Source organism: Calliphora vicina, chromosome 2 (assembly GCF_958450345.1).
Source record: "Calliphora vicina chromosome 2, idCalVici1.1, whole genome shotgun sequence".
NCBI classification, from domain to species: domain Eukaryota; kingdom Metazoa; phylum Arthropoda; class Insecta; order Diptera; family Calliphoridae; genus Calliphora; species Calliphora vicina.
In genome coordinates this window covers 6303485-6317381 of record NC_088781.1, presented here as the reverse complement: position 1 = coordinate 6317381, position 13897 = coordinate 6303485, and positions in this window count along the sequence as shown.

Here is a 13897-nt window from a genome sequence, read left to right as displayed (position 1 = left end):
ACGCAATTTGATTCGAAAGAAACCGTACTGAATGTAAACATTTAAATTTTTTAATGAAAATTACTGGTTTAACTATCTAACAGCATCCATCCATATTTTAAGCATAGAGAAGTTGTTTAATTTTTGAACTCTAGTACCTAGTTCTTTATATTAAATTCTTTATATGCTTGAAAGCAGATCTCATTATTTATTCAAGTTTTAGGAGTTTTAAAATTGAAATAGATTTTTTATCTTTCTTATTATAAATTTTGTTCTTTAATTTCACATATATTTGATATATATTTGTCAATATTTAAGAACTTTTAAATCATTTTAATTCAAAGGCTCAATAGTAACATAAATATATATTAATGATCTGAAAACTAATTTCGCGTTAAACTTCTTTTGACATTACGAAACCCAATATTTAAAGTAAATGTGCTATTTTTACATATTTTTTGATTTAGAACTTTGTAGATTTTTCTTTATTCGTTTCGAAACTTCTGATTTTAAAATATTTCTCTTTTGCAGAAAAAATTTTAAATTAAAATAAAACAAAAATTAAGTGTGCTAGATTGAGATCTTTAAATTATATATATTTTTTAGTTTTTCTAAATTTTTTAATTTAATATAAAGTTAATTTGTTTTATAACTATTTAAAAGACTTATAAATTGTTTTATTAAAAATTCTCCATCTAATCATTTGTAAACATTTGTGGCATGGTGCAACCAAAAGAAGCAAAAACAAAATAAGAATCAACACACTAAACTGCTAAAAATAAAACATTAAACAACAAAATGTGAAAACAATTACAATTTATTATGAAAAGAAAATAAAAAAACAATAATAAATAATTTCTTGCTAAATAATGCGTTTGAAAATATAAAAAATAATAAAAAAAATAAAAAAAAAATTAATATAAAATAAAAATTCACCGAATATGACCTTTATTTTTTCAAAACTTTGTATTATGTATTGTTTTTTTTTAATCTAATTTAATATACAATTTACACATTTTTTAAATTTATTTTTTTTATATTCATAAAATGATATTTTTCTACAAACAACAAAAACCTTATTTAATTATAATTTTGTGCCATTAAAGCTTTTAGCAAATGAGAAAAAGCGATATTTTTTCTTATTGAAAAAAAAAATTCTTGAAATTTAAAATTTCATTAAGAAATTTAATAAGATTGTTTTGTTTTCACAAAAACTTTATACAAAAAAATAAATATAAAATTAAATAACTGTGCTTTTAATGGCACTTGAGTATTTTTTTTCTTTCAATATTTTTTTTTTTAAATAAATATAATTTTTTTATAACTACACACAACCAACCACCATTTATTTTTAAAACTATTTCTCTTTTTTTACTACACTAATTTTCCTCAACTAAAAACAAATTTCCTCGCTTTTGTATTTATTTTGGGTTTTCTCTTCAAAAACATGTATTATTATCTTAAAAATACCAGAAAATTATAAACAAAACAATATATATTTTATATGCGTACTGTTCTAAGAAACAAACAAAATACCACAACAATAGCCCCTGCAATACTTTAACAGAAAAAATAAAAGTATTGTTCTCTAGGTAGTTTTTATTTAAAATTTAATATTCTCCTTTTATTTAATTTTTCTAAAACCAAACAAAACTCCAAGTTTAGTAAAAGAAGAAAAACAACCTCCTTTCGTACATTGAGATGATAATAATAAAAAAAAATTAACTCTGATTTACAAAACTGCAACAAAACCAACAAATAATTAAATACATACAAACAAAAACAATGTATAATTAATGGTTTAAAATTATCTCATTGTTTTTATAAAACATTTTGAAAAGGGGACCATGGAGATCTTATGATTTAAATAGAAGATCAAAAGCTAAAATCAACTATTGTACTCAATAAATAAATTTTTTAAATTAAAGTCCAGATTACTTGCTGGACTTTAATTTAATAATTGTTTAAAGCTGTTAATTATTGTGCTCAATAAATTTAAGACTTAATAATAACACTATGCAACAAATGAAGACTTTTGGAAAAACACAAGATCAAGACAGTTTATGTTCGACTCTACTACCGAAGGGTAGTAAAACCCTATACTCAGTTTGTCCATTTTGGTGACCGATTTTTTTATGGGCCCCCAAAGTTTCTGAAAATCAGTGGGGCCTCTAAAAAAGGTATCATCAGTTTTTGGTTAACAGCCAATTCAGACTTTGTGATACGGCTTAACTTTATATGGCAATAATATAGCTAAGAGTCCGCCAAATAAATTTTGTTAAAATATTTCGCAAAAGTTTCATCATATTTACATGTTCCCATGAAATATCCATTTCCCTCCAAAGGAAAATTGCTATCGTGATATTCCCCTAAACTTTTCATTCACAATAGTGGATATTGTTCGTAACAGCTGTTTATTGTTTACAAAATTCCATCTACTAATTTTACAACATGGGGAATTTTTTCATGTGAACAAAGTTTATGAACGAAAAATGGGAAAATGGAACATATTTCATGTTAAATATTGATTCGCGATAGGCGTGACTACTCTGTTTTGAGATATATCAACATAGAAAAGCATTTCAGTTAAATCTGACAACAGAATTTAGAAGTTTGACAATTTCTTTCATCTCAGGGGAAATGGATTTGAAACTAATTTTGCTGCTCATAAAAAATGCCCCTAAGGTATCGTAATCAGCCCAATCACTCCCGGGAATTTGTTCCCCGGGAGTTTTTTCCCATTGTATTTGAATAGGAAAAATGAGAAAAGGTGAAAAACTCCCGGGTAATTTTTATTCATAATTGGGCTGAATAATTTCTTTAATTTATGAGAAACTAGCTGACCGGACAGACGTTGTCCTGTCCAAGTTAAAAAATGCTTGTGTTCGATTTGTGAATTTGTGAGAAGCGGTTTGAAAAGGGTAAAAATAGTTGAAAAGAAAAAAAAACGTATTATTGAATGATAATTTTTATTCATATACATAGGACATAGAATAAAATATACAAAGAACCTAAGTTTGTTGCCAAAAACCTTGCATGTAAATCAATGTACATATTTTGAGTTTTTATATACATATGTAATCGAATTTTGGTCTAAAATATGAGTGATCACAGATCGAGCTCCTTTTCTTGATTAAATGCTTATTGGCCTAGTTATTAGCGAATTTAGATATTTTGAGTTTTTATATAAAAAATCGATTGTTGGTCAGAAATATGAGTGATCACAGATCGAGCTCCTTTTCTTGATTAAACGCTTATTGGCCAAGTTATTATCGATTAAAACTATTGTGAGTTTTTATATATGTATGTAATCGAATTTTGGTCTGAAATATGATTGTATTTTGCAGATGTATTTAATAAGTGGGCATATTAGTGGACGTGGACAATTTTTATTTATGTAAAAACATTTGCGGACTATGATGTATTGCAAACGTCCTGCGATTTTAGATATATCTAAAAAAAATTGGCGTGGTCAATTTTTCTTTCAGTAGAAACTTAAATTGGATTATTATGATCATTTAAACAAAAAAATATCCAAATCGGTGTAGCGAAAAAAGTGGGCGTAGTCAATTTTTCATTCCGTAAAAACCTAAGTTGGGCTGTGACCAACATTTTTAAAAAAAATTTGTCTAAATCGGTCCTGCCGTTCTCTACTGATGCAATTACCAACGAACGACATTTGATTTTTATTTATAGAGATTATGAACCGATCGTCACGTTCGACTGATTTTTAGTAGTGGGCCTTATATAGGAGCTATGACTAATTGTGGACCGATCATTATAAAATTAAGTGACATGACTGACATATAAAAATTTATTTGGAGCGAAATTTGTATAGATAGCTATATAACTTAAACATTTATGAACGATAAAGTCCCATTTCGGAAGGACATTTGTATGTGGGCTAATAGAAATAATGGACTGATATCAGATACAAACTCACAAATTCATTATTAGATTATATTTTTAATGAATAACAGAAACAATTGAATTGAAAAAATAAATGGTGTAATTTGTATGCAATTGAATAAAAAAGTGCTACTGAAAAATGTCAATGTTGAAATCAAGTTATCTCTTATTCTTAAAGTATATTAGAGTAATAAACAGGATTTTCTTTATTTTCTTATTTGCTTTATAACAAATTCGTTGAAATCTGGGTCCGAATTATTGCATTCGTGATCGAATTAGATATCGTATCAAAAATTATTATTTCGATATCGAAAATAATTAAATAAACAAATTGTGAATATTTATTACTAACAAAAGTTCAAAAGATCAGTTTTCCAAATCAAATTGACTATCAGCCCAATCATGAATAAAAAATCCGAGTTTTTCCCTTTTCCCATTTTCAGTGTTCAGTGTTAAAAATGGGAAAATGAAAAAAAACTCCCGCGGATTTTTTATTCATGATTGGCTGATACATACTTTCTTAACAATTCCATTAGAGCATTCTTTCTGCATGAATTTATTGCTTGTCTTAAATCCTTAGTACTGCAAAGGTATCGACTTCATTCCTTTAAGAATACATTTTTTATATAATTAATTCCTTGTTAAATTATTGTTTCTTTAATTCAAATCCATTATAAATAATTAAATTATTCTTCAATTCAAATCTATTACAAAATCTCTTGTCCCATTCATTCATTCATACAAAACAAAACAGAATGAAGTAATAATATTTTAATTCAATTTGTATTAGATTTGAATTGACAACAATTTAATCATTCAAAGGTTGAATGAATTCTGTTATGAATTAATTCCATTATAAATTAATTAAACGATGAATGAATTCTATTTAAATAAAAACCTTTGAATGAAGCTAAATAATTCGATTTTGGGAATGGATTTATGTAATGAATAACTGACATTTTTTAATTCCGAATTAAGATTTTAGTGAATTTAAGCTCAAATTGAATTGATTAATTTGAAGCTCTGATTAGTTTTGATTTTGTCTTCAAATATTAAAATTTCAAGATAAAAATATATTCAATTTACATAAATTTCTAATTTAGTTTTTATATACAAATTTAACAATAATATTCTCACATCTCAAGTACTAAGTAGCTTACGCACACTCTCTTTAGTACTATCCTACTAAATGCAACTTTTTAGAACAACCAACTATTTAATCTCTTTTGAACCACTAAATTTAGTTGACTTGCAATTTTCATACGGTTCGGTTGTTTAGTGGAAGTATCTCAAGAAAATTTCCATTTCCAATAGGAAATAATCGAGAAAATTTTAATATTTTAGCATAAATTGATAAAAAGTTTTCTAGAAATATGAGAAGAAAGTGTTTGCAATTATTTTTCTAAGTCAGCACCGGTCGCTGTTTGTTTCCCTTTTATTTGGTCGTTCGTCAGGTTGCTATATAGTGTAGCAGTGTTAGTGTTGTGGGAAATAATAATGTAAACAAATAAAAAAGCACAAGTTAGTGCATAAAAGCTAAATGCATACTGAAAGCCCAAGTTAGTAAAAAAGCCTTTTTGAGCAGAAAAGTAAAATTAAGCTTTTGAAGGAAATAAGTAGAGGAAATATGTTGTACAAAATAAAATTATGTTTTATTCAAAAAAGCTTTTGAAATAAAAATGAAAATAAGTAATAAATAAAATAAATGTGTAAATGGCAGTTATTAATAAATGAATAAAATAAAGTAAAAAAAATCCAAACAAAATAACGGAAATGGAAGTGATTAATGGGTAAGTGCATACAAAGATTTATTGTTTCTCTTTTAATGTATGAATCATTTTTAAAAGTTTTTTTGAACTATATGTACTAAAAGTTAAATTAACAGTCACAAATTATACAGATATGAATCAGCTGGTTTTAATAGAAAAAATAACAAAAGAAAATGTCAAAATGGTTGTGGTTTGAAAAGAGGGACAAATATATTTCACACTCGTGGCCTATTAAAAATTGTATTTTTATCTCACTCTGCAAATCACAACCATTGAAAACTTTTTTGACAACTGTCATTTGTTGCATATCTGTAATAATCTGTGTTAACAGTAAAAGCTTTGTTTAACATTTTACTTTTAAGATTGAAATGTTTTGCTTTTTATAATTGGTCAATTCACAAGGTCTACAATGGGTCAAAATCGGGAAAAATATTTTTTAACCCGAATTTTCTTTTTCATTAATTTTTTTTTTTGAAATAAATACTTTTTCCAAAAATTTAAAAAAAATTGGAAACTACTTTTTTTAAAATAATCGGCCCACAAAAGGCTGAGATATAATGAAAAAACCGGGACACCTCGATTTGTGGCCTATTTTTAATCTATACCTACAATGGGTCAAAATAGGGAAACATATTTTTAACACGAATTTTTTTTCATTAAAAAAATTTGTTCTAATAAATTTTTTTTTGCACAAAAACAAAAATTAAAAATTAAATAAAACTTTAAAAAAATTTCGAAAAAATAATTAAATTTAGTTTAACTAAAAATATTTAGGGCCTCATTTTGTAAAACGAAGCGTTCAGAAACTTAAGCAATTTGTATGAAGAATTCTGGGAAAAGGGTTTGAAACTTGAATATTTTCCATACAAAATTTGTTTAACGTTTGTCGTTTCGTTTTATAAAATGAGGCTGTCGATTCAAAAGTTTTATTAAGAATGAAATGATAAAAGAATTCAACACAAAAGTAACGTTTAAACTTAACTAGATAAAAAGAAAAGAGATAACAAAAGAAACTTAAGGAAATAAGCAGAGTTGCATTTTAGGGTAAAAATCCAACAGAGGCCCTTAAAACAATTTTTTTTAAAGTATAACTTGGTGAAGGGTATATAAGATTCGGCACAGCCGAATATAGCTCTCTTACTTGTTTTTTTGTTAAAATTGTGCAGTTTTTTTGACCTTTTATTTAGCTGATAACTCGAACGTTATTTAAGAAAATACAAACTTGTGTAAAGCTTTTGAAGGAAATTAATAAGTAAAACGGAAATAATAGGTTGTCTCTTAATGTAAAAAATAAAATTAAAAAAAATCGAAATTTGTAATAAAATAAACCGGTAGTAAATCCTTGTTATTAATCGTATTTAAATCGAGCACTTAGCGACAAATTGTCGTAAGCGACATTTTACACAAAAATTTTATTGTTGAAATTAAAATTTCTTTATAAGTTCATAATAAAGCTCATGAAATTATATAAATACGTGTTAATAATATCTTGCTAAAATTAAAAAAAAAAAATCAATGTTGGTTTTGTTAATAAGTATGGATTTATTTTAAGGAAATCTTTATCAAATTCATAAACGGAAATGGAAGTGATAGAGTGAGTGTAAGTATATAAATACATATGTATTTAGTTTCATAAAAGCTTTTACTACTTTCATTAATAACGAGAAGTTTAATTTTAAATAAACATGTAACTTAAAAAGTAGCTTTATGGAAGCTACTTATGTATATTGTGCTTAACGGAGGAAATAGTTTATTAAACAGTGTTTATTTTTGTAAATACTAGATGGCGCTATTAAGTATAAAATGGTTTTCGCCTTTGCTAAATGTTAAGTCAAATGAAAAGTATATAAATAGGACTTGTTTTAGGGCGTCCTCATTTTGTAAAACTAAACGAAAAACTTTTGAAAAATTGTTTATGGAAAATACCCCAGTCACGTTCGTGAGAAGGGTATATATAAGTTTGTCATTCCGTTTGAAATTTATACAATATAATTTCCCGACCCTGTAAAGTATGTATATATATTCTGGATCCTTATAGATAGCTGTCCGTCTGTCTGTCCGCCTGTCTGTTGAAATAAACTTTCCGAAGCCCCCAAATAACTTACATACACGATTCATACATAAATATCTCCGAAATTCTCTCGGAATCGAGGAAATCGGTCCACAAATGGCTGAGATATAAGGAAAAAAACCAGGACAACCTCGATTTTTGACCTATATCTGTGTTACTAAGTCATTAATATACACAATATGGATATCTAATGATAGCTATTTCAAAGACCTTTGTAACGACGTATATAAGACCATCGTAAGTTGGACCTACAATGGGTCAAAATAGGAAAAAATATTTTTTAACCCGAATTTTTTTTTCACCAAAAGTTTTTTTTCGGTAAATATTAAAAAAAAACAAAAAAAAATTGTTTAAAGTTTTAAAATTTTAAAAAAAAAACAATTCAAAAATTTTTTTTTACAAAAATTTAAAAAAAAATATTTAAAATTTTTATTTTTAAGTATAATTTGTTGAACCGCAAATAAGATTCGGCACAGCTCTCTTACTTGTTTTTTATTGTGGAATATAATTACATATTTAGAAAAAACATTAAAAAACAAATATATTCATGAAAATTTGTGAATAAAAAGAAATGAATAAGAGATGTTATGAAAATTTTTATTTTTCAATTTTAAAAATACTACTTTTTTCAAAAAGATTAAAATTTAATTTCTTAATGGAATTTAGGGCCTCATTTTATGGAAAATATTCAAGTTTCAAACCCCTTTCCCAGTATTCTTCATACAAATTGCTTACGTTTCTGAACGCTTAGTTTTACAAAATGAGACCCTTAATTGCTTATAAAAACAGTAAAGGTAAAACGACAAACATTAAAAAACAATGGTCTAATTCTGTAAAACGAAACAACAAACGTTAAAATAAAATTGTATGAAAAATATTCAAGTTTCAAACCCTTTTCCCAGTATTCTTCATACAAATTGCCTACGCTTCCAAACGTTTCGTTTTACAAAATGAGACATTAAATTAAAAAATAAAGTTGTGTAGAAAAAATTTGGGTCATATTTTATAAACTTTTGGAAAAATTCAAGTTTTTAACCTATTTACCAGTATTAAAATGTTTGACATTTCAAAACTATCGGATTTATAAAATGTGCTTGTTTTATATGAAGAATACTGAATGAGGTCGCATTAAATGTTATATTTGGTCAATTCACAAGGTTCAATTCTTATCAGTCATAATGTCCTAATATATCACGACTCGGCAGCTCGGCTTAACCGACTCTTAGGCATTCGGCGCAGGTCTCTGCTGGTTGGTTACTATAACACAATAAACATAGCATACAGAGTAGTATTATTGTAGGACATTTTTTGCTTGAAAACAATAAAAACCATTCTGAAATATTATGACATTATGACAATATGACATGATAAGAGACCTTGTGAATTGACCAATTATAATTTAGTAAATCATATTTGGAAAACTGTTTCTATTATTCTAAGGAAATTCCATATTTATAACCACAATAAACTGCTTGATTATTTTATCATCTTAAAAATTGGTGTATGTATGTATTTCTACATTATGTATGTTTGTACATTAATGTATTTATTTAAGAAATACATATAGAATATTCTATTGCTATTTCATTTTAATTTTCTCACTTTACTCCTTTTTCAATATTTTACGTGACTATGTTAAATTTTATGTAGATGTTTATAAATGCATCCAAACAGATAATGGCCAATTTATGATGTATTTAACTGACTACTAAAATGACCTGATAAAAGTTTTTTATTAATACGTACCGTATAAATTCTATATACATCATTATTATTAAGGTATTTATAGACGGCAATACTGTGTATTAACACTTTTCAAATTTAAAATATTATTGAAAATATTCGGTATTTCAAGAAATCGTTTCGAAAAATCATTTATTGTTTACACGATAGTACTACAAATGGTTTATTTCTTTCTTGATTGATATTTTTCTGCAAACTTTATTTTTATTTTACATTTTCTAGACTTTTTTGTTTGCCTTATTTGTATTTATAAATACATATCCGATACATATGAAAATAAAAAGTTTTTAAATTGTTTTAAACAAATTTTGAATACCGACCGTAAATCAAAAAAATCATTCCTATTTTTTGAAAATCTAAAACAAATTTTGTTTAGACGATGAAATTGTATTATGATACTTGAGTTTTTGACAAATATTAATACTCAGTATTGCCGTTTATAAATACCTTTAGTATTATTCGTATTTAAGCCGATTTTATGAAATTTTGAAAATTTCGGTAACCATACTTTTTACCATTATTTTTCAATACAACTTTATTAGCATAGCCTTAAGGTTTAATAACTGGTTTTACAATAAAATTTAATATAAATAAGTACTATTTATGTTTAAATTGTTGTCTTATTTAGGACACAGAAACAGTTTAATTGTTTGCCATGTTTCCTTGGCCACACCCTGTTAGTATTAGAAGTATATGCTGTACAATGTGTTAATGTTTTATACTTTTATGATTATTGCAATGACTATTTTAACGTATCTACCATATACATGAATACACTTAAGGTAAAGTGCATTATATAAACTTTTAAAATCCAAAAACAAAATGTTAATGAAAGTATATAACGAAGTACACACATTTTGCGACAATAATGGACAGAAAAAAGGGTTTCAAGTAAGTATTCCAAATAAATAATTATATTTCTTTTCTTTATTAGTAATTATAATGTATGTAGAGTTGTTATTATCAAGCACATTGATATGTTGTTTAAACTTAATGATTGGTAATAACCATAAACTATTATTGTAAAATTCGAAAATGTAATTATTATGTTTATATTCGCCATAAATCGTTGCAACTAACTAATGTTCTTTCAAATACGTTTGTATGCAAATGTATTAAATTAGGACATAAGTAGAAATGTATGTTTTGTTATGTCTACAATATGATTATCTATAAATCAATGACAACTTTTTTTAGACAAATTTGTGTGTGCTTACTAGTATTAAAACTAATGAATCATAAAGATAAATTGATGACATAAAGTTAATAAAGTCATAATATTTAAGAAATTAAAGACAACTTTAAATTGACAACAAAATTATACATCATTACAAAATATTTATAAAATAAAATTCTATGGAAAATATTAAAGTTTCAAACCATTTTTCCAGTATTCTCCATACAAATTGCTTACGCTTCCAAACGTAGCGTTTTTTAAAATGAAGCCCTTAATTTTATAAAACAAAACGACGAAAGTTTACAAAAAATTTTATGAAAAATAAAAAGGGTCTTCCATTAAGCATTTTTTATCTTTAAATTTAAATAATGCCATCCTGTTGTAACCACAAGTCGTTGGTGTCTATATCATCCAATTCAGGCCAAAATAAGTTGACAATCATCGATTATAGAGCTCGCCGTTGACGGTGATGGCCTGGCCAACAACGTTCTCAAAGAAATATGGACCGATGATGTTATCAGCCCAAAATCCAAACAATGACTTTTTCGGGATTAATTTCACGCTTTTGTATCTCATGTGGAATGGTATTCAATTTGAATTACCCATTTTTGTAAAACATTTTTATCATTTGCAATTTTTGTTGAACGCTATATCCGTTCATGGTGATTTGGAAAAACGAACTGAATAAATGACCGTCAATTCGACAGATGTAGCTTCAACTGTCAAAACAACAGCCGGCTATCAATTGTCAAAGTTCGGATGTCCCTATTGAAAAGACACTTTACAATTTTCAATCCTTTTTCCCACCATTCTTCATACAAATTTCTTCAAAAGAAAACTTTTTGAAAAGGAGGCTAAAGTTTTAGGGCGAAGCAACCGTTACTCCTAAAATACACTTTCATTCATAAAAATGTTTGATTTTAAAAATTCAGTTTAGAGAAATCTTGTTATTAATTCAGTCTGACCGACATTACCGTTATAAAATAACGTTCAAGAAATAACAGCAAAAACCGTTACCGTTAAATTACCTTTACTGAAATAATCCAAATTAGCGTTACCATTATCTTTTAACTGCCTAAACCTTTCACAATCGCGATATTAATAGACAGACCAAGGCGAATTTATAAGAGCGAATTCATTATTTGTTTATGTATGGATTTTGACATTAGAAACAACTCTATCATTGTTTCGAATGTCAAACTCCATATATAAAAAATAATGAATTCGCTCTATTTTTCTGAATTCGCCACCGGCACCACCTTGTATATAAATTCGCCTTGGTCTGTCTATTAATACCGCGATTGTAAAAGGTTTAGGCAAGTTCAAAAGAGAATGAGAAAAATGTCTGCCTTTCAATTTCTGCCTTGAGACAGACAGACATTTTTCGTTTCCTTTTTTCGTTCTTGTTCGCAGTGTGAATATTTACATTGTTAAATGCATTTAAACATTGATGTGAGAAAAATGATATGAAGCAACAAACATGACAACTGCGAAAAGTGGAAAAGAGAATCAAAAAATGTCTAGTACAGATAGTGCCGATTTACACCATGACTTTTAAGACGTCGTTTTTTCTTAATTCGCTTTTGAAGTTGCTTTTACTCCACCTCTCTTATCAACAAACTCAAAAAATCAAAAGAGAATTAGAAAAAACGACGTCTTAAAAGTCATGGTGTAAATCGGCACATAGTCGTGTACTACACACTCAACACACTCTACATCTTCAACCCCTTGCCAACAAACTTCGTCTGTCTGTCTTTCAATTTCTGCATTGTAAAAGGGGACATAGGGCTTGATTTTATATAATGAAACGTTTGGAAACATAAACAATTTGTATGAAGAACAGTATTCTTGTTTCAAACTTGAAGATTTTCAATATTTTTACACCCATCTGTCCATACTCTCTGTTGATAATATTTTCTTGGTATTAAAAATGAGCAATATCGGTTCATGATTTCTCTTATCGCCATACAAATGTCCCCCCGGAATATTGTTTGAGCAGCCATAAATATATTGATTATGCTGCAATCCTGATAACATTTAACACAAATTAGTTCTAAGTACTCTGAAATTATAATGTAAAATATGGCAAAAATCAGGAAACATTTGTCCCTAGTCCCCATACAACTTTGGATGCGTGTAACTTTTTACACGGACGAGATAACTGTCACCAAGTTTTTTTATTTTATTTAGAATTTTATTGCCAATATAGCTGATATTTTGAAAAAAAAATTCGACCCTCCGTAGGGCCGCCATATCTAAAAAACAAAAAAAAATCGAGCAAAATTAAAAAAAAAAAATAAATAAACCTAAATATCTCTTCAACTGAAGGAGATAACACATGTAACTATATTTTTTGTAGATCTTCTCAAGGACTATTTATATTTTAAATTTCAGCTCATTCGAATCATAAATGAATTTTTGGGGATTTTTTTAAAAATTTTGAGACCCGAGGTGACCAACTTTTAGGGGGCACAAACTGGCCCGTATTACCCCTAGGAAGCTGAACAAATGTAATTCAACTCAAAAACACCTCAGCTCTAACCATGTGAAATATTGTAATAATATCTCCAATAGTTCCCGAGATACCGAATTATTTCCAAAAAAAAAAGTTTCTAAACCACTGTGGATCGGTCCATAATTGACCCCATATAACCTCTATATCAGAGAAATATTTTAATATCACATATTGATGGTGGGTATTCAAGATTTGGCATGAGTCGTTTATTCAAATAGTTATGTATGGCTATACTAGATTTATTTTTAAGTTTTAGTTTTTTAATATGCTAAATTTCGTATTTAAATATTATTAATAAATTCACTGTTTAATGTGGCCTTATTAATTAAATTCCTTAAATAAATAAAGAACATTATTGTAATCCATACAAAAGCTTCCGGAATCTTTGTATTTAGATACAAGCAATATCAACCACTCATAATGCTTTGAATTCCCAACAAAATATTATTTTGCCCTTAAAACTGTTTTGGAAAATGAAAAATTGATTGTCATTATTTCTGTATAAAAAAGCGAGTTGTTTCTACAATATTTCTTCAAATGTACAATATATGATTCTTGTTTTTTCTTAACCAAGACAAGGAGTTTGTTGGTTCTTGTTGTTCTTTGTCTCTTTGGTTGTTTAACAATGATGCTGAAATAAATGCGTTTTGTGTTTGACTGTCATGTAAGAAATTTGAATTTTAATGTTGTAATAACTTTATTTTCTACTGTGTTTTTTTCTTCTTCTCAAAGTA